Source organism: Elgaria multicarinata, chromosome 2, assembly GCF_023053635.1.
Source record: "Elgaria multicarinata webbii isolate HBS135686 ecotype San Diego chromosome 2, rElgMul1.1.pri, whole genome shotgun sequence".
NCBI classification, from domain to species: Eukaryota; Metazoa; Chordata; class Lepidosauria; order Squamata; family Anguidae; genus Elgaria; species Elgaria multicarinata.
This window is the reverse complement of record NC_086172.1, coordinates 50,864,963-50,887,122: the sequence shown is the minus strand read 5'-3', so window position 1 is coordinate 50,887,122 and position 22,160 is coordinate 50,864,963. Positions and strand designations below refer to the sequence as shown.

The following is a 22,160-nucleotide window of genomic DNA, read 5'->3' as shown; positions in this document are numbered from 1 at the left end:
GAAAGTTTGCATAGGATGGCAGCCTTCAGGTCATCGTGGCCAAAGTGCAGAATAGCATGTTTGACTCAGGGCAGGTGTGGTTCAAACCTCTACTCAGGCATGAAGATCACTGGGTAACCTTGGGCCACCACTCATGCTTAGCCTGATTTAATATATTCGCAGGGTTGTTATAAGGATAAAAATGGGATAACACCATATATTCCAGTGTGGTGTAGTGGTTAGAGTGTCAGGCTAGGACTGAGGAGACCTGGGTGCTAGCCCCTGTTCTGCCATGAAGCTCACTGGGTGACTTTGGGCCGGTCACTGTATGACTTACACTCCCTCACTGTAAGGGAGAGGGCTTTCTCTGTTGTGGCACCCTGACTGTGGAATGCCCTCCCCTTGGAGGCCCGACTGGCGCCAACGCTGATTTTATTCCAGTGCCAAGTGAAAACATGGCTTTCTTACAAAGCTTTTAACAGTTGAATTCACCAAGTTGGCACATTGTTTTAACTGTTTTAATGCTTTTAAATTATATATTGTTTTAACTTGGTTTATGGTTTAATTTGTTTTTAGCTGTGTATATTTACTGTTTTATACTATATGCTTTTATCTGTACACCACCCTGAGATCTTATTGCTATAGGGCGGGATATAAATGTTTTAAATAAATAAATATCCAGCTAACCTACCTTACAGGGTTGTTGTGAAGATAAAATGGACAGGAAGAAGATCATGTATGATACTTTGGGTTCCTTGAAGGAAAGGTAGGACATAAATAAATAAAAAACAAACAAATATATTCTACCCTTGGACAAGGGGCAGAAAACAAATGTAATAATTAATTTTAAGGTTTACAGCAATTTGTCCCCGTTGAAACATAACACCCATCCCCAAGAAGCCAAGCTTCATTTGACTCTGGAACTGCTCAGAGTTTTGAGAGAACTTTCTTGTGAAGTGAGCTGCCATGGTTTAGGGACTCCTGACCTCAAAACTGTGCCTTTGAGACCAGCACTGTGTTTCCTTGCAGCTGTGCTCCCAGAATAGCGGCTCACCCTGTACATTTTTTAAAACACACACACCAAAAACAGATTGTTATAGATGCATCAGAAGTCTCCAGGGCTGTTTCCTCCTAAGGGATCTGGCCTTTAAATGGCTGCCTTGAATATCCCACGGTATTACTCGCTCTTGAATTTTCTTGCATTCTGAAGAATCTTCTTCTTTTTGCCCAGGAGGCTCCAGAGAGATTGCAAAGGACAAAATGGAAACAAAATAGGCATTTAAAATGCAAACGTCTGAAGATCTGTTGCAGAGCACCCTCATTAAAGAAGAAAGTATGCAGGCTACGAGCAGAAACTTGAAGAGGGGAACACCTCCCCTCTCACAAACACAATGATTTTGGATGTCTAAAAAAGGATTGAGCTGCAGTCTTTGGAACTAGGGTCTGTTGAAAACCATGAAATGCAATATAAGGAGAGTCCTGCTTTATCCGGTCAATGGTACATCTAGTCCAGCATCCCATTTTCATCCCTGGCCGCTCAAAACGCTCTGGGAAGTTTACAAGCAGGACATGAATACAGCCAGTTCCCCCCTATTCTTTGTTACCAGCATCTGGTATTCAAGAGCATACTGCGTTATGTAAATGACCTTCGAATCAGGGATCCGACCCAAATTAAAATACCCACAAAGTCTGCGGGGACTTAAGTTTGGCTTCACCTCAAAAAGAGGCAGTGTTCAACACTCAAAAAGAGGCAGTGTTTAACGCATTTATTTTGTTTAGAAAATGAATCTACTGCTGAATAATGAAAAATGCTCCAAGCAGTCTTCAGAAGCATGAGACAAGAAATTATCAAAAACCATTTAAACACAAAATGAAACTACAGCTTAAACCTTACAAATAAGCTCATAAAAGTTACTAGCCATCATCATTTTTAACTAACCTACTGGGGGCTGGCTGAATTGGCCTCTATGCTGGTCATGCAGGAAGGGATTTCCCTTCTATGGTTCCTATGCAGTGCGCAGGTGAGGGACGGAGCACTATATCCTTTATCCACCTGCCCTCTCACTTGCCTGCATGCAATTCAGCTCGCCTATGGTGACCAGGCTAGTGATAAAGTCAAGGCTAAGCTGAAAGTAAATTGTAAAAGTTGGGGGTGGGGTGATGGAGTTTATCAGGGTTTATGCCAGGGTTTGTTTTGACCCACAGTGGGCTTGCTTCCAGTTCTAGAGTAGTGGTTTGCAAACTTTCCATATCAACCCAATGGAGCACAGCACTCCCTTGGAAGGGAGGCAATAGAAACAGGAGTATGGAGAAGATGGAAAAGAGAGAGGATATAGTTTGGCGAGGCGAAATATTGGGAAAGCAGAGTGTATATTAGTGGGATTATTTTTGTGGAGATTTTTAATTCCATTTGACGATTTAGCTATACAAGTGGGAGCAGCAACAAAATGTTACAGGGTAGAATATTCCTATTTAAGGTTCCAGACAGCCAACAAGTCAGGCTGTAATCCATGATACTTTGTTTCACAGATCCCCACCACCACCACTACCTGCTGTTCTGTTTTCCCCCCTCTCAAACAGTCAGTCAGCCATGAGAAGTATGCTCACTCCTTATTGAGCTGTTTGGGGTTTTTTGGTGCCCTTAAGGGCACAATTCTATGCATGTTTAGAAGAAAAATGTTCTAAAAGTCCCAGCATTCCCTAGCAAGCATAGTTGCCTGGGGAATGCTGGGTGTTGTAGGACATTTTTCTTCTAAAAATGCATAAGATTGTGCCCTAAGAGATTTTTTTCTCCCTAATTTTTTTTTGTAATTCTGCAAACCATGAGATTACCGTAAACCTACTAATGCCTCCCTCTTGTGTGAGGATGATGCCGTTTTGGCCTAAAGGAGAAGAAATTTGCTATTAGTAAATATATCAGTAGCGCCTGCAACAAAATGTTGCAGTGTACAGTGCTTCTGTTCTGGGTTCTAACCAGTAAGCATTACCTTCTTTCAGAATACTCCATTCCACTCTCCCTCCCTGCTCCTGGTGTTCCCCACTCAACAGTCAGTCAGCATTCTGTGTCCATTGAGCATGCCCAGTCCTCATTGGGCTGCTTTGAGAGGAGGGGGGAAGGTCCCAGTGCCAGTCTATTTTGCGCCCTAGGCAAGGTGAGCTACTTTCACAAAAACACACCCCAAAAATGCCAACTTTGATTTTTAAGAACATATGTTTCCTGGAAAAAATAAGAAGCAAAAAACTTGAAACTGCTAAATTAATTTTAAAGTGCATTTTAAAGAAATACATCATGCCAATTATAGCAAACAAATAGGTAAGGAACATCTATGGGTCTAAAAATGCATTATTTAATAGGAATATCACCTCCAAATCATCCCCCCCCAACTCACACACGCGCGCACACACACACTCAGCATCACTCACTCCAAACAAACACACACACATGAACACATGCATTCACTCAAAGACCCCATTCACCCATACATTCTCTCTCTCACTTCCGGGCGTCCCGAAGTCCGAACGTGGAGCTGCCCAACCCCCACCCCAGCATCCCTGGCTTCGCTTTGGCTGGGCGGGCACGGGGCGCCATCTCACCCGCCCAGGCCCAGCTGAATTCTTGGGCCGGGCCCAGCCAACGCACATGAGTGCTGCGCTGTGCCCAGCGCCCCTCTTAGCTTGGCGCTCTAGGCGGCTGCTATGGTAGCACCGGCCCTGAAAGGTCCCCTTAGTTTTCCTAAAATTTCTTGAACTTCTGAAAACATTTGAGTTTCTTTGAGTCAGCTGATGCCTCCCTTTTGTGCACAGGAGTTGCTGTTTTGGCTACAAAGGATCCACACTCTGGGAATAAGCTTGTTGTTAGTTTATAGGATGCAATATAACTGAGCATTCCTCCCACCCCAAACTGTCCCAAGCCTTTGGGATACAGTGGAATAAATAATAAAAGTAAATAAAGGTACACAATGTCTGGAATTAATAAATAATAATGAAAGAGCATTTTATCTCACTGCTCTTCTAAGGATATCAGGGGGCTCCCCTCCCTCTTTTATTTTTCCATCGTTTCCCTAAAAGAAAATATTCTTTCCCCATCTCCCCACCCCACCAAGTTAATGCAAAAAACCCTATAAAGTATAACAAAAGGGAAAATAAAAGTCAATGGTTTGAAATAACAACCTTATGATTTGTGAACCGCCCAGAGAGCTCTGGCTATTGGGCGGTATAGAAATGTAATAAATAAATAAATAAATATCTGCCTGAAAAACTATTTTGGACCACATGGAAACCGAATGCTTGTTTCTATGGGTTGAAACAGACATCACTTTAACGGTGCAGCCCTATGCATATTTACCTAAGTAGTATGTAAGTCTGCATAGGATAGTAGCCCCCAAACGCAATCCTCTACATTGGCTGAGTTTGGACAACACGCTAATCAACGGGGTAGGGTATAATGGGAAACCATTGATTAGTGTGTAGTTTGAACTCAGCCATTGTGTAGACAGAAAAAATGCCTACAATTTTCAGCATGCCCTAGCCAAACCCTAGAGTGGGGTATATGTGGATTGGGGCCCCTACACCTACAGTACTGTAAAAATTTAAAGAGGGCCTAGTTGGCTGGAGGGATGTTGGGAGTTGTAGGACTCCCCTCCCTTTCTAAACATGCACGGCTTTGCGCCCTCGCAGTTATGTTTTCTTTCCATTTTTACTCTAGAAGAGATAGGGGGGCTGCAATCCGGATCTACTCCACGCTAGAGTCCGATTCGGATCGGGATACCTGCGTCTATTCCAGAATAAAAACGAAAAATGAGTAAGATTTAAAATAGCGCCTGACTATTTTTGGCTCTAGGGGTTGAAAGTTCTCCTTCCCTCCGCGTCTGGCCCCTCCTCAAAGCCTCCTCGTTCTTTTTGGGGACACTTTTCTTGGCAGGAGGAGACTTGTTTACAGGGCTCCAAATGTCACGGCGCGCAGAAGCAGGACTCCCATTCCGAGGGGAGCTTTCCAACGGAGCGCGTCTACGGGCTTCTCCCTGCACTCACGCGTGTGTAGGAAGGGAGGAGCGGGAAGCAGCTTTCTCTATGCCCCCCCTCCTTCCCCACGACATTACGGGAACCGGCTTCTTTGCTAATGGAGACACGCCTTAAGGAAGCAGCGGCGGCGGCGCGAAGGAGCGAGTGAGTCCGCTAGTTAGGCCCCCTTCTCTGTTCACAGGCAAGCCGCAGCAGGTTCCTTGGCTCTGCTCAGGGGAGGAGGAAAAGCGCGCCTTGTGTTGCCGGCTTAATAAAAAGAAGCAAGCATGGGGACTAACTAGGAGGTGCAGGGCTGAGAAGAAGCGAGGTAAGGGCGAAGTAGCCCAGACTGGTGCCGGGGGAAGGGAGGAGGAGGAGATCTTTGCCTGCAGCCCGGGGAAGGGATCGCCTGAATGCAAAGAGCGCTGCGGCCGAAGATAGGCCGAGGGCTGGCTTTCGAAACCGCCACCGCGTTACCGACCGCATCTGGGCCTAGTGGCGCGGGGGTTTCCTTCGGGTGAGATCTCCGGCTGGCGGTGCCCAGGCCCCGGCGCGAAATCGGAGTCGCCGCCGGAGAGCTCTGCGAGGAAGGGCGCCTCTGGTCTCCCGCTCGCCGTTGGGCCGAGGAAGAGCCTCCGCGCCGCCGTCCCCTTCTCCTCGCACTTCCGCCTGGACTGCGAGCAACTGGAAGCCCGTGGGTGGCTGCGTGCTGGCGGGCAGGGGAGCCGGAGCCGGCCCCAGGTTGCAGGGAGATGCTGACTCCTCCTCCTCCCTCTTTTAGCCCAGGCGGTAGGAGATCCTCTTTGGGAAAGCGGCACCGGCGTGGCTGAGCTGGCCGATTGGATCATCGGAGGAACAAGATCTCGGCTAGGAAACTGTAAGTATGTGCGTATGCTCGATCTGGCTTTCTGAACTTCTTGGGCCTTTTTGTGGTTCTTCGATACCCAAATAGGGACATAAGAGCCCGGGTGGATCGCTTCAGACAATTCTTCCTGCCAGGGCTCAGACCAAGAACCTGTTGTGAATGGCGGGGCTAATGTTACAAGTAGGAAGGCGACAATGCCTCCGATCATGTGCAGAGTGCTTGGTCCTCGCTGAGTAACTAGGGCCAGTCAAGCTACAGGCCAAGAATTCTGGCAGATTTGAATCCTTCCTTCTTTGTTTTGAAACTAACCCATACTGATAGAGAGGAGGATGGGAGAACTTTAGGCCATACCTTCAGTGTTTAATGTGACGTAAACCAACAACTACCTGAATCTGGCCTTTGTAGCTGTTTTCATCCCTGGGATGAAAAGTTCATTGAGCATTGTGCTGATGGCTTCCCCCACACAAATGAGTCATCCCAATTGTCCCTGGCATATCTGGGCCTGGGCAAAGGGCTTACCATCTACAGGGCATTAATTCTGAACTTAGCATTTCTCATATTAGAAATAACCACTTCATCACCCACCTCCACACACTTTTGAGAGCCTTCATAATATAATGCTATAGCATTATAGTGAAGATTGCAAAGGAGGTTAATTATGGTACTTTGTTTTGAGAAGGAGGCTTTTTGGATCCTACCCACATCAGTTGTCTGAGTGCCAGTTTGTAGATGGTGAATAGGCAAGTGTATTTGTTGTTGAGCTCCATCAGACGAGTGTTTTATTGCATGCTCATTACTGGGCACTCACGGATTTTTGTGGGTCTCTCACAATGTCATCTACCTCCCGCATGCCTCCTGCCCCTTCTAGCCTTCGTGTGACAAAAAAAAATCCCAGTAAATCTGTCTTATTTTTCAAGACGGAAGTTACCGCTATCTCCTAATGTGTGCAGGAGAAGCAGCGGGAACAAAACAGCTCACTGAATAGGCCAGTTGTTTACTTCCTCTTTCAGAAGAGGAAGTAATGAGGGACAAACACGTGGGCAGAGAAGTGATTGTAAGTAAACGTGATTTTCCTGTGTGATTATGCCCGTTGTTGTTGTTATTGAATATGGTCAATGAATACAGGTGGTAGTAATACGCAAGAAAAGCAGGGCTGTCCCTACTGTTAGGAACAGGGCTGTCCCTACTGTCCTTACTGTTAGGAAGAGGGAGGCGGCTGGGTGAAGGCAGGGTAAAATATTGAGGTGGGGGTGGGGGCTAAGCCAGGGGTGGGCAGAAGGAGGTTTGGGATCTACTGGTAGATTGCTGAGCAATTTTAAGTAGTTCAGTAAAAATTTCTGTTGCCAAATAGTGACACTGGCAACAACAGAATGACTTCCCATCCACCCCAGAATTAAACTGCTGAAATGAGGAAAGCTGGTGTGTAGGTGACGAAGGAGTGTTTTTGTGTGTGAAAGGGCTATGAGTTCAGTTAAGTTCTGGAACTTAGAACACTTCTATGAGCTCAGGCTGCATTAATTCAAAGTGTATGTCTTATGTTTCTGGCTCTGATTGGTGGATCTTGGTTTTTTGGTAAAAAAAACAAAGTATAACCCACAAATCTGAAGTCTAGCCATACCTGTCCTAAGTGAACTTCTTGCTATTTTTGACAGCCTCTTTCGTCAGCTTCTCTATATGGGATATGGGTCATTTTGTCCTTCACTTTAGGCAACCAAATGTCTTGAGCTGACCCTAAGAATGAATATTACCATTTAGTTGTTATCTTGACAAATGGAGTAACTTTTACATTCCTGCTCTTGGGCAGTATAAGGTGAGTTTCTAGGCAGGAAGCCCATCCCATGGGCATTCTCATAAGGGGAAGGGCAAAGGCTTGTAAGATATTCAAACTAGTACCAGGATCAATTGTAGCGTCTCATTTCGATGGGAAGGGGAAAGTCTTTTTATAGTTTTTGTTATTATAGCTTGGATTAAAAAGTCCATAGGGTTCGTGCCTCTCAAAAAACAGAATATCGAGTTCAGAGGTAGGCAACCTGTTGCCCTTTAGATGTTTTGGAGCACAACTCCTATAAGCCCAGCCAGCATGGCCTACTGTGAGGGATTCTGGGAGTTGTAGTCTAGAACATCTGCAGGGTACCAGGGTGCCTAACCTTGAACTGAATCCTCATAAAACGATAGGGTGATCCATTTTGCCACTCTCTTTTGTATAGTTTCATAGAACCACTATCATGGTAAAGGTTCAGGCACATGTTATGGTTGCTGTGGGGATGCTACTAAAAATGGTCTTACAGTGACAGATTGTATTGGCCTGAATGTGTATATCAACTTCCATTGTGAGTTGCCCCATTCCCCAGACCAACAACTTCCAAGGATGTGCAATTCAATGGTTGCAATTCATGAGGTAAATTGTTGGATTTGTTAGAGCCATCACAGGGGTCAATCATTTCAGGGAAGTCATTTTAGTTGCGATCCTGTGATGAGTCTTCTGGCCTTGCATTCATACCAATCTGGGTTCCATCCATCGCAGCTGTTGCCCAGCTGGAACTCTGGACCATTGATGAAAGAGCTGCTGCATCTGTCATCACCATGGTGATGATGGGGGAGGTATGAAGGAATAATGTTGCCATGGCAATGGAGCTTTGTTCCCTGACTCCGTCCCAATAGCAAACTTCAGGGGAAAGAGGACAAGGAAGTTGGAAGATGCAATTCTTGCCTATAGGTATCTAAAGGCCAGCAAGCCAAGCTGGTTCCTGTGTGGCTCCCAGTGTGTTCAAGTATCTGGAGTATATACATGTGTGGGCGCATTGTGGAAAGAAGGAACGGTGAATAAATCTCCTCACTTCTTGGACCCAAGGCCTGAAGTAACAAAGGGTGGGTCTTCAACCATGAGACTGGGATTGATACCCAGATACGTTGCTCTCTGAAAATGGAATCAGATGATCCATTACTGAACAGTGGCTTCTTAGAAATCATACTCAGTGGTAGCTCAAGCTGTTTGAGATGCCACAGATTAAGATTGATAGACTTTATAACCAAGTAGTTAGCAGAACATCATCACACTTCTATGACCTGTAGTAAGTCTGGAATAGCAGGAAGATGAGAGTATGCTCCACTCGCATGTAGCCAGAGTTAGAGGTGATTAGATCTCTGTGCAGTCAAAGCCAGAACTAGGCAAGTTTTTAGATGGCCCTCTATAACTAGTCATCAGATTCCACCCTATATTTATCAGATAACAGCTCATTTTAGTTTTCATTTTCTGGGCTGGTGGAAGAAGTCCAATGTATGGTACATAACAGCCTTTCACATCAATCACTAAGGCCTTTTTAATTTTTATTTTTAAACTAATGCTTAGAAGTTGTATACCTTTACAGTAATGGGCCCTATATTATCACTTGAGCAGAAAGTTTTATGTTACAGCAGACATATTGGTTACATAACAGCTGCCTCCTTGTGCCCTTTCCCACTTGAAATTTTCCCTTTTGGCTTGGTGAGATTTTTCTGATGTACTGATGCTCTTCAGAAAATAGTTAAAATATGTGGACTCCTTATTGGTTAAGGTTTCTCAGTGGTGAAAAGTTCCACTGTTCATGTGCACTTTTTGTGTGTGTTGAAAATTCTAAACAACATACATAAGGAGTACTCTGTACTGAGGAGACCTAATGGAGCATTGATTACTGGGATCTAGGATTTTTTGGGCGGGGTGGTGGTGTTTACTGTGTGAGTCATTTAGTATTAATGACCAATGCTAGCAACAGGCTGCTATGTTACTATGGATATTTGTGAAACTAGAAGAGAGTGAAGAGCTGTGTTTGTACATGTAAAAGCAGCCACCAGCCTTTTCTGGTTTTGAGAGAGAGAAAGGAGATCACACACTTTCCTACAGTAGCTGTCCAGCCAGATTCCCCACCCCCCCTTCTGTGCTTTTAGTTTTTCTACTCATCCAGCACAGTATTTATTTATTTATTTATTACATTTCTATACCGCCCAATAGCCGAAGCTCTCTGGGCGGTTCACAAAAATTAAAACCATAGTAAGACAACCAACAGGTTAAAAGCACAAATACAAAATACAATATAAAAAGCACAACCAGAATAAAAACCATGCAGCAAAATTAATATAAAATTAAAATACAGAGTTAAAACAGTAAAAGTTAAATTTAAGTTAAAATTAAGTGTTAAAATACTGAGAGAATAAAAAGGTCTTCATCTGGCGACGAAAGGAGTACAGTGTAGGTGCCAGGCGGACCTCTCTGGGGAGCTCATTCCACAACCGGGGTGCCACAGCGGAGAAAGCCCTCCTAGTAGCCACCTACCTCACTTCCATTGGCAGGGGCTCACGGAGAAGGACCCCCTGAGGATGATCTTAAGGTCCGGGCAGGTACATATGGGAGGAGGCGTTCCTTCAAATAACCTGGCCCCAAACCGTTTAGGGCTTTAAATGTCAATATCAGCACTTTGAAACGGGCCCGGATCTGGACTGGCAGCCAATGAAGTTGTAAAAGGACTGGCGTAATGTGATCTCGCCGGCCAGTCCCTGTTAGTAAATGGGCTGCCCTGTTTTGTACCAGCTGAAGCTTCCGGACCGTTTTCAAAGGCAGCCCCACGTATAACGCATTGCAGTAATCCAAACGAGAGGTTATCAGAGCATGGATAACTGTAGCTAGGCTATCTGTCCAAATAAGGGTGTAGTTGGTATATCAACCTAAGCTGATAAAAGGTGCTCTTTGCCACTGAGTTCACCTGTGCCTCAAGTGACAGTTCTGGATCCAAGAGCACCCCAAAACTACGGACCCGATCCTTTAGGGAGAGTGCAACCCCGTCCAGGACAGGGCAAACATCACCTCGCCGGACAGATGAACCACCCGCTAACAGTACCTCCGACTTGTCTGGATTGAGTCTCAGTTTGTTAGCTCTCATCCAGTCCATTACCGTGCCCAGGCACTGGTTCAGAACAGTCACTGCCTCACCTGGGTTTGATGAAAAGGAATGGTAGAGCTGGGTATCATCCGCATATTGATGACACCTCAGTCCACATCTCCGGATAACCTCCCCCAGCGGCTTCATGTATATGTTAAACAGCATAGGGGATAAGATAGAGCCCTGTGGAACCCCATGGCTTAGGAGCCACGGCACAGAGCCATAATCCCCCAGCACCACTTTCTGGAATCGGTCATCCAAGTAGGAGCGGAACCACTGCAACGCAGTACCTCCAACTCCCAGCTCAGACAACCTATCCAGAAGGATACCATGGTTGATGGTATCGAAGGCTGCTGAGAGGTCCAGGAGAACCAACAGGGTCGCACTCCCCCTGTCTCTCTCCCGACAGAGATCATCCCACAGGGCGACCAAGGCAGTTTCTATTCCAAAACCAGGCCTGAAACCCGATTGAAATGGATCTAGATAATCCGTTTCATTCAAGAGTGCCTGGAGTTGTCCTGCAACCACCCGCTCAAGCACCTTGCCCAGGAAGGGGATATTAGCCACCGGCCTGTAGTTGTTAACGTCCTCCGGGTCCAGATTAGGTTTCTTCAGGAGTGGTCTAATTACCGCCTCTTTTAAAGAGGCCGGCACCACTCCCTCTCTCAAGGAGGCATTTACAACCTCCTGGACCCAGCGATCCCCTCCTTATTTGATGTAATGAGCCACGAGGGGCAAGGGTCAAGCACACAGGTGGTCGACCGGACTTGGCCAAGCACCTTGTCCACATCCTCGGGCCTCAATAACTGAAACTCATCCATTAAAGCTGAACCGGATGGCGCAGTATCTACACATGATAGAAGGCTTTGTTATATCATAGGTGCTTCCGAAACCTTAAAGCTTCTAAGTGTCGCCACGGAGACTAGTAGTCTGAGAATGATTGGATAAAAATATGTTTGCCCGTTTCCCTTGCGACTTCAAGAACTTTTACGCTTTTAAAATAAATGAACTACAAATAAATGGGCAAAGGTGAAATAAAAAAAAAAGTTCTTTTAAAAAAGATTGTTTACAATTTCCTGAGGTTTGAGGTCAAAAACAAGTTTCTCTCTCTCTTCTCCCTCTAGTGGCCTTTCAGCTCTTTCTCCTCCTCTAATTATTGCCAACAGACTTTTCTTCAGCCCCTTACCCAACATCCTGTGGCTGTCCTTTCATTGGCCTGGTATTCTTAGAGGAGTAAGCATTATTACTCATGCATACACATACTGTGTCATATATTACGTTACATGCACAATGTGGGGCATACGTGTTAACCTCCCCTTTGTCTCATCCCTCTCCCTCCTCCTTTCCTGAGCTGCCCAAAGCTTGAGCTTCAAACTTTTTTTGAACTTTCAAAATTTTCTGCACATCTGCACTGCTCGAGCTTCAGTTTAAATGCAGAAATGAGCAAAATCAGTCTGGTAGATCTCTAGTAATAAGCCTTATACTACCGTATTCTTATGTAAGATTCTCCATGTATAAGACTTGCTATAGTAATTTGTACTGGAGAAATGTTGAGGCCAGCTACTAGGAAGGACATAGGCCTCATCTACACCAAGCATGATATTGCACTATGAAAGCGGTATATAAAAGGCAGGAGCCACACTACTGCTTTAAAGTGGTATTGAAGTGCACTGACAACCGTTGGGGCCCATTGACACATACTATATACTGCTTTCATACCGCTATATCCTGCTTGGTGTGCCTCCTGCCTTTTATATACCACTTTCATAGTGGAATATCCTGCTTGGTGTAGATGAGCCCATAGACGCACCATATAGAGCTTCTCTTTAGAGCCTTTTCATGCATTCCGAAGAGGCACATGGTATGGTCTTCCCAAGACTATACCACTTCTGAACTTCTGAGCACAAATGGGGAAGTGGATTGTACTGTCCCATATCAAAATAAAATCCTATACTTCAGTATGTTGGAGACAAAGGTTTTAGCCTTCTTGGTATGCATATTTCTAGTGTGGCTTTTGAAGTGGTGTAATATCAGGAGGACTGAAGTTTGGCTTACAGTTAGAGAAGTGAAGGCCTGGAAAAAATGAGAAACAAGCCATTTTTTTCCTGTCTCCCCCCAAAAAAAACCTTTTTTGGTTCCCCCCCCCCAAAATTAAAAAAAAAATGAAGAAAAATGGATTATGGGATGTTTTATTTTAGTGTGATGAATAAAGTGTTTAAGACAAGGTATTCAGATATTTACTTCTCCAAATGATTCTAAAATCTATGTACAGTATTGGATTATTACAATTTCTGTGCACTGAGGACAAGCTAGTCCTAGGTTGCAAACTGAGACTACAACTCTCAAATGTGAGAGCAAGATGCATTTCTGCCTCTAGGGGGCACTGCCACTGAAGCAGAGACTGAAACTGATAGTGATAGCTATAGCTCAGAAAATGAGTCTGATTAAATTTCATGCATATTCATTGAATCTTGGTTCCCCCTTTTTCTCAGCTCTTTTTATGGGAATGGGTGCTTTATGACTGCTTGACACTGTGGAAGACTAGCGGAGACATAAATACTTTTCTTTGTGACTACAGTTGATTGTTTCTTTTATTTATTTATTGCATTTTTATACCACCCAACAGCCGAAGCACTTTGGGTGGTTCACATAAACTGGCAAAATCAAAGAGGTTCCTTACAGATCAGGTGTTCCTAACAGTTCAGGAGTTTGTAGCTCCATTTGTTACCAAAAAGGTAAAACATTTTTTTTTTAAAAAAAGTAAATTCAAGTTTGTAATAATTGTTTGAATACACTGTACTTTTAATATACAAAATGTAATAATTTTATGCCAAACCAACTTGAACATAATTACATTTTTTCTTCCTAAAGTAACAAAGTGACTTTCAATTTGTAAAAAGTGCTAATATTCTTTATTCTTTATTTCTTTATTACATTTATATCCTGCCTTTTTTCCTCCAAGGAACCCAAGGCGGCGTACATAATCCTCCATTTTATCTTCACAACAACATTATTGCATAATTTCAATTTCCCCACAAATTTCTGTTTTCCCCAACACCCCGCGCCCCCCCCCGGAAAAAAACAAACATTTTTTTCCCCCCATGGCTTCAAAATTTCTGGAAATTTTACATCTCTACTTACAGTCAAGAAAATTAAAATCAATCTTGGCTGTTGCTATATACCTGTTAGTTGGTAGACCACACCCACCCCAATGCCAGGGCCCTGATTCTTCTTGGGTCCCCTATACCTAAAATTTACTGTTAAAAGGCTGTTCATATAATTGTTGTTAGCACGCATGTTGTCTCATCTAGTTTGGGCCTGAATGTGACACCACATCTTGCTATCGCTGTATGTCACTTAAGCATGCACTTAAACGCTAAGGAGAACATGTGGTCCAGGAGCAAGGAAGCCACATAATCCACACTCTAACATGCGTGCAAACAAGCAGCTGCTGCTGCAATTGGTTGCATTTTGTCAAGCTTGAATTCCTTAATGCTGCTGCTATTATTATTATTATTATTATTATTATTATTATTATTATTATTATTTCTTACCTGCCTCTCCCTCTGGATCGAGGTGGGGAACAACATCAAACACAATATAATACATAAAATTAGTTAAAAGAGCATATAAAATCAATACAATATTAAAATAACAATCACAGCATCTTAAAATTCTTAGGTTTAAAATTCATCTGGGTAGGCCTGCTGGAAGAGACTAGTCTTTATGGCTGTCTTAAACTCTGAGAAAGCTTTAAGCTGATAAATCTCCTCCAGCAAGCCATTCCACAGTCTGGGTAACAATTGCCAGCCTAGTTGTGGCTGACTGGAGTAAACCCTTCCCAGAGGACTTGAGTGTGTGGGGAGGATTGTATGGGAGAAGGCTATCCCTCAGGTAACCTGGACCCAAACCATGTAGGGCTTTAAAGGTAATAACCAACACTTTATACTTCCACTGGAAACTAATTGGCAGTCAGAGAAGTGATTTTAAAGTTGGTGTAATATGGTCACCCCTAGGTGTACCGGTGACCAACCTGGCTGTCATATTTTGAACTAGTTGAAGTTTCCGGACTAGGCACAAAGGTAGCCCCATGGAGAGCGCATTGCAGAAGTCGAGCCTCAACGTTACCAGCGCGTGCACTACCATCTTTAGGTCTTCCAACTCTAGGAAGGGGCACAGCTGGCGTATCAGCCGAAGCTGATAGTAGGCACTCCTGGCCATCACATCTATCTGGGCTGTCATTTGGAGCGACGGATCCAGGAGCACCCCCAAGCTGCGAACGCAGTCTTTCAGGGGGAGTGTAACCCCATCCAGAACTGGTTGGCACACCTCCAAACCCGGGTTGTGGCCTTTGACAGCGAGCACCTCCATCTTGTCTGGATTCAGCTTCAGTTTGTTTTTCCTCATCCAGCCCATTACCGCCTCCAAGCATTCATTCAGAGGAGACACACTATCCTTAGCTGACGCTGTTGTTGAAGGCATAGAGAAATATATTTGGGTGTTCTCAACATACTGATAGCACCCCGCCCCATGCCTCCGGATGATCTCTCCCAGCGGTTTCATGTAGATGTTGAACAGCATTGGGGATAGGATGATGCCTTGTGGTACGCTGTACAACAGCTCCTTCTTTGAGGAGCAGCTATCCCCAAGCATCGCCATCTGGAACCTACCTGAGAGGTAGGACCAGAACCACTGGAGTACAGTGCCCCTGATTCCCAATCCCCTGAGATGTTCCAGAAGGATACCATGGTTGATGGTATTGAAAGTTGCTGAGACGTCCAAAAGCGCCAGCAGGGATACACTCCCCTTGTCAATACTCTTGTGAAGATCACCCACTAAGGCGACCATAGCAGTTTCAACTCCGTATCCTGCTCTGAAGCCAGTTTGAAATGGGTCTAGAAAATCTGTGTCATCCAAGACTGCTTGGAGTTGGAAGGCAACTGCCCTCTTGATCACTTTGCCCAAACTTGAAAGATTTGATATTGGTCTGTATTTATTAAGGTCCAGGGAAGGCTTTTTAAAAAGTGGCCGTGCTACCGCCTCTTTTAAGATGATGGAAAACTCCCCTCTCTGAGAGATGCATTAATAATATGCTGTAGTTGTTGTCTAACTGCATCTCCTCCCTGGACAACCAGCTATGAAGGACAGTGATTGAGAGGGCAAGTTGTCCTCCTCACTCGTCTAAGCAGCTTGTTCACGTCCTTGGTATTCATCAACTGAAACTGATCCAGTGTAATCCTACTCGCGGAGTTGCTGGATACTCCATTGTCAGCTTCTGCTATAATGACAGCATCTAAGTTGGCTCTTATCCGAGAGATTTTATCTGTGAACTGATGGTTAAAAGTATCACAGTGAACTACCGAAGGCTCTAAAATCGGGTTCAGGGGGGAAGGCGTCTGAGTTAGATCTCTCACCACCCTGAACAGTTCTGCTGGACATGAATTCACAGACGCAATGCATGCAGAGAAGAAAGCTTTCTTTGCTGCACGTATTGCCACCCCATAGGAACAAAGATGTTCTCTATGTCGTGTCTTGTTAGATATGAGTCGAATTTTCCACCATAGGCGCTCTAGTCGTCCTTCCTGCTTCAACTCCCAGAGATCTTCTGTATAACAAGGTGCCCGGTTAGAAGCAGGTCAGAGAGGACGTTTGGGAGTGATCATGTCAATAACTCTAGTTAGGTCTTGATTCCATCTATTGACCAGGGCTTCAACAGGATTGTCAACGATACCATCCATAGAACCCTCTAAGGCTTTCTAGAATCCAAGAGGATCCATCAGCCTTTGAGGGCGGACTATCTTAATAGGTCCGCCATCCCTGCAGGGGTGGATAGTAGCCATGATACTAACCCTAACCAGAAAATGTTCTGTCCATGACAACACAGAAGTAATTATCACTTCTGCCCACAGATCCATCTATTTGGAGCTGAAAACAGCATCAAGGGTGTGACCTGTGGAATGTGTGGGTCCAGAGACCAGTTGGGATAGGCCCATGTTTGTCATGGTGGCCATGAACTCCTGAGCTGCACCTGCCAAACTGGTCTCGAATGGGATGTTGAAGTCACCCAGGACCAATTTATTTATATTTATTTATTACACTTACATACCGCTCCCATAGCCAGGGCTCTCTGGGCGGTTTACAGAAATTCTAAAATTGAGGTAAAAACAAGTATACAAAATTTAAAACTCTAAAACACAGAACATACACACATAAAGCATTAAAAACCGATTAAAAACTAAACATGTGGGTAATTAGTCGCCTGGGTGACTCCAACACCAACTCTGAGACCATTTCCGTGAGCTTGGCCAGGGAGTCTGATAGGCAGCGGTGTGGCCGGTATACTAACAGAATCCCTGGTCTTTAGACTCCGGTATACATTGAATACTCAATGTGATTCAATTCCCGGACAGGAATTCTGGTCAGGTTGAGATTGTCTTTGTAGACCACAGCTACTCCGCCTCCCACCCACTTTTCCTCATTCCTTTAAGAGGCATGTAGGTCATCTTCAGCAAGTCAGGTCATGTTTTGATGACCAATCTATCCAGCAGAGGCCTAATGGCTGAGGGGGTGCAGCTTCCAGAAGAGAGGCTCCCAGCAGAGCAATTCTTTTTCGCTTCTGTTGCCAAGAGCAATGGTGCCCTCTTGGAGGCAGCGGTTTTTCAGCACAGCAGCAGAGCAGCCGGAGGACTGCTGGAGGACCACTGGAGGACCGTTCCTGCTGCGTCTGGATCCCTACTCAATTGCCCTCTCAATTTGATGCTTATTGGTTGAGACATTAGGGTGAGACATTAGGGTGTGCCTGGGCACACCCCTTGCACACACCTATGCTCCTATCTGTGCTGGTATTTATTCTTCTTTTAGTAATAGGATTTACAGCAGGGCATCTTCCATACCATCTTAACAGAAGTTGTGGTTGGGGGTGGGGAACGTTTTCTTTGTATTTTTAATGTTGGGTCCTTTTAACTTGAGACAGAGTTAAAACCTCTTTGGAACATCAAGAAGAATTAGGGGGAAGGACCATAGCTCAGTTCTGGAGAATCCGCTTTGCATGTAGAAGACCCCAGGTTCAGAGGAGGGCAACCAGGATGATCAGGGGTCTGGAAACAAAGCCCTATGAAGAGAGACTGAAAGAACTGGGCATGTTTAGCCTGGAGAAGAGAAGATTGAGGGGAGACATGATAGCACTCTTCAAATACTTAAAAGGTTGTCACACAGAGGAGGGCCAGGATCTCTTCTCGATCCTCCCAGAGTGCAGGACACAGAATAACGGGCTCAAGTTAAAGGAAACCAGATTCCAGCTGGACATCAGGAAAAACTTCCTGACTGTTAGAGCAGTACGGCAATGGAATCAGTTTCCTAGGGAGGTTGTGGGCTCTCCCACACTAGAGGCATTCAAGAGGCAGCTGGACAACCATCTGTCAGGGATGCTTTAGGGTGGATTCCTGCATTGAGCAGGGGGTTGGACTCGATGGCCTTGTAGGCCCCTTCCAACTCTGCTATTCTATGATTCTATGATTCTATGAATCCTGGGCATCTCCAGGTAGGACTGGAAAACCTCCTACCTGAAGCCATGGACAGCCGCTGCTAGTCAGTGTTGACAATACTGGGCTAGATGGACTAATGGTCTGACTCAGTATATGGCAAAATTCCTTTAAAATTCCCTCTGTTCCCTTAAAACTGTGAACCTCTCTATTTGTGAAAGCAACACTTACAGTCTGATCTAGTGCATCTTTATTTGGAAGTAAGCCCCACTTAGTCCAGTCCAGTGTTAGTATGCACAGGATTGCAGCCTTAAATTGAGCTTCCAACCTCAACATGATTTCTAATATCTAAAATGATATTCAGTTCCGAAGGGCTGTTTATTATAAAAATTATCGCCACAAGACACGTCAGTCAAAATTCTTCTCTGGTATGACCGTATCCAACTTAGACTCAGCAATTTTCACACCTTCTATTTTAGGGTGCAGCCAAACTAGAGAGTCGCCTATCACTAGACTGGTGCAATTACACTAAAGCTATGACCTCATGGTGACAGATGCTCTAGAGGTGAACCCCTGGTTCCTTGAATGCTTTGCCTTTGACGTCATATGGAGTGCTTACAGCTAGCAATGCAGAGTTGTTTAATCTGTAGCATTTTGAAATTGTATAGACACACAAGGAGTGGTTGTCAAAGAAGAGGTGGAAGCTACTGTAGAGTCACCTCAAATCAGAGGCCCTTTGAGCCTGTAACAGTTTCAGGTTTTTGACATGAGCTTCTGCATCCACAATGTGTTTCCAATGGGGACAGTTCCACATCAGCACCAGATGTGAGTGTTTACACTTCTGAAGCTCTGTATGTGCATTAGAGCACCTGTGGAGCTTTAGAGCAAAAGTGTATTTGTATGTGCAGTGATAACCAGGTAAGAGCTGCCTGATGAAGAGCTCTGTGTAACTTCAAAGCTGGCATATGTGTCATTACAATCAGAAATAGTTTTAAAAAACAGGTTTAATACAAGGATGTCTCTTTTTTGCTCTCTATTCCTCTCATTTCCCTGGACCGACATGGTTGCGACTGCCCATATCAAGCCTCCTTTCTTAGTTATTGATGGTAAAAGCAATAAGTTCAAAATTTAGGTTACCTATAGTTTGCACATGATAGTTGAGGAGAGTAGTCAGTTGGTAGCTTTGCCTTTGATGTCCAGTATTTTCATCTCAATTTGATTGTGTCTGCAAAATTTCACTCCGGATAGAATCTTTTTTTGCTTGTTCTCGCTGCATTTTGTGCTGTGCAAGGTGTGCTTTCTGTGAGGCACATTACTGGATCTGCTGCTTCCAGGAGAGGCCTTCGTGTTTATGCGCAGTGAATATTTAATTCGTGTTGTTACTTGAAATACTTGTTTTAACAGTGCTTCTTCTTGGGTGCTCTTCTGAATTTAAAGTATCACTATTGGATATGTTAAATGTTCAGTGAGAGGGAAAACTGGCTGATCTTACCTGCTTGGAGGTCATTATTCTGAATGGAAATATTTGAGCTGTAATGATGAACAGTTCCTACATGGGCAGCTTCAACTTTATTCAAAGCAAGCACATTTAATCTGTATACACGGTGTTCTTAGCAGCAAACCATGTAGTTGACAAACTTGGGAATTTGCCCAGTGAAGGTTCCCAGGTGTGGTACTTAAAAATATGTATATGTCATCTGCACTTTATATATTATATTTTTGTGGAAATACTAGCATACACACAATAGTCATGTATGCCACATGAAGTGTGAAACCACATATTGGACTTTTCTGAAGTCAAATACAGAAAGAACAAAGCAGCAGCGTTTACTGCTTGAAATGTATGAATGGTGTTCAGGTAGGTGAGGCTTAAACCTTCTTGCCCAGCCATTTTTCATCCCCCAAATCCCCCCAGATGAAAAAAGAAACGAAAGAAACAGACCACCACTGGTTTGCCAGTGGTGTTCCTCCCCCCTACTTTTTAGTCCCCATAATGTTGGTGGGGATGTATTTTGGAGTGTGTGTGTAGGAAAACCTGGCTGGGTGGTAAAGTTTAAACTGACCCTGTCTGCGTGAGGTGGTCCCAATCCTGATTGGGCCACCACATGCTTACACTAAAGTATTTAATGTAGTGTGTCTTTAGTCCTAGGCTTGAGGGTGCTATTATGGTAGCAGCCATGGCAGTGGCTTTCTTGGTCCTGAAGAAGAGCTTGAACTTCATCATGAGAGAGCTGCATTTCTCTTTATCCAAGAGCTATATCCCCATTTTTCCATCCCGACAGCTGCAACATTATTACTGTGGCTTCTATGATCAGCTTCCATTCCTTACTTGTTAAAAGGGTGGCCAGTTACATGTAGTAAATTTGAACAGCGCATTTCAAGACCAAAATGACTGAAATTAGGCCTGCACAACCTGCATCCCGCAACAGCCCTGTATAGCGGCTCACCAGGAGCTTGGTAATCCGCTGATTGTTTGGGACTGCAAAATGGGAGGGGAAGAAGGGAGAAAGCACCTAATAGGGCATGATAGATGGTTGGTTTTAGGCTGCGTTCGGGTTAGCTGCTCACAGGTTTGTGCAAGTCTGAAGGAATTCTGCTTCCATAAGGAGGATGGACTAGATCAGAGACGGGAATATGTGGCCCTCCAGATGTTGTTGCACTGTAACTCCTAGCATCCTTTGCATTTAGCTATGCTAGCCAGGGCTACTGGGAATTGTAGTCCAACAACTGGAGGGCCACACATTCCCCACCTCTGGACTAGATGATGCATGAAGCCATCTGTGGGTTGTTTTAAAAACAAAAATTGATTGAGGCTGCAATCCTGTATCCACTTACCTGGGAATAAGGCCCACTGAACTCAGTGGGACTTGCTCCTGAGTAGACACATATAAGATTGCAGTGTGAACCAGCAGAAAAAGAAAAATGAGCAGAGAACAGCAACAAATCAAGGAAAGATGCATTGTGACGACTCAGCTTAGAGAACTGTAGAATGTAGAATACAGTATTAAATGACATATTGACAAACTGAAACATTTAATCACTTGTAAATTTAGGACAGCTGTCTTTCAATTAAATACTCTACATATTATGACTCGTTAACATCATTTGCTTATATCTGGCCTTATCCATTTGGGGGGGGGAGTTGGAGTGGAGAGAAAGAAAAATCTAAAAATCTCAGCTTGTTCCTTTTCTTTTAGAGTCAGATGTCAAGCTGCTTCCCTCCCTGGTGTCCAAATGCAATCTCTTTTTAATTAAAAAGGAGGAGGGCAAACCAATTGCATGGCTTGTGCCCTTAGTTGATAGCAATGGACAATACAACTAGGCTCCCTGCAAGTGATTTCAACTTCAAGAAACTTCCAAGTGGCGTGGCCTTGTGAAAGAGGAACCATGCTTGTTGGGCAGTTGTCTTCGTGGTCCACTAACCTGATTTTTTTCCTTGTACCCCACGAAACATTTTGGTTTTTAAGATCAGCATCATGGACACACTTCTGAATGGTGTCTGGGCTGTAGTTCCTTCGTTTTGTGGACAGGAAGCCTAAAACAGCCAAGCAGTTGCCCTCTGCTTATGTCATTGTTAAGGGCCGGGCTAGCTGTTAAATGCAGTATTGGATCGCTTACTTAAAAGTTGGCTTACCAATGTCCCTGAATTTTTAAATGTGGCTTTCTAGTACTTTACTCTTTTACCCATTTTTGTATTAGGCATGTAGGCCCAATTGTTGAGGAGAATATGTGATGAAATTGGTGACCAATGAACTACTGATATGAAATTGCCTCAGTCTTTTGGTTCATAACCTGGCAGTGAAACTTTAATGCATTTTTAGAATGGTGTGTTTAAAAAACGGGATTCTTCATCATGCCCAAATAAGGACCAGAACCATTTCTTGCACCCACCAAGTATAATAACATATATAGGGCAAGTGG

General features: G+C 44.3%; 1 protein-coding gene across 2 annotated transcripts in view; it reads left to right on the top strand.

Moving 5' to 3' along the window:
* Window positions 1-4,874: 4,874 nt before the first annotated feature.
* Window positions 4,875-22,160, top strand: part of GPD2 (glycerol-3-phosphate dehydrogenase 2) — a 95,558-nt gene continuing 78,272 nt past the window's right edge. Inside the window, exons 1-2 of one of the 2 annotated variants that reach the window (XM_063116531.1) lie at window positions 4,875-5,145; window positions 5,762-5,857. The gene's annotated coding sequence lies outside the window, so the exon portion shown is untranslated. Of the gene's footprint in view, window positions 5,146-5,168; window positions 5,309-5,761; window positions 5,858-22,160 lie in introns of those variants that run through there. The other variant, XM_063116530.1, reaches the window with a different exon arrangement.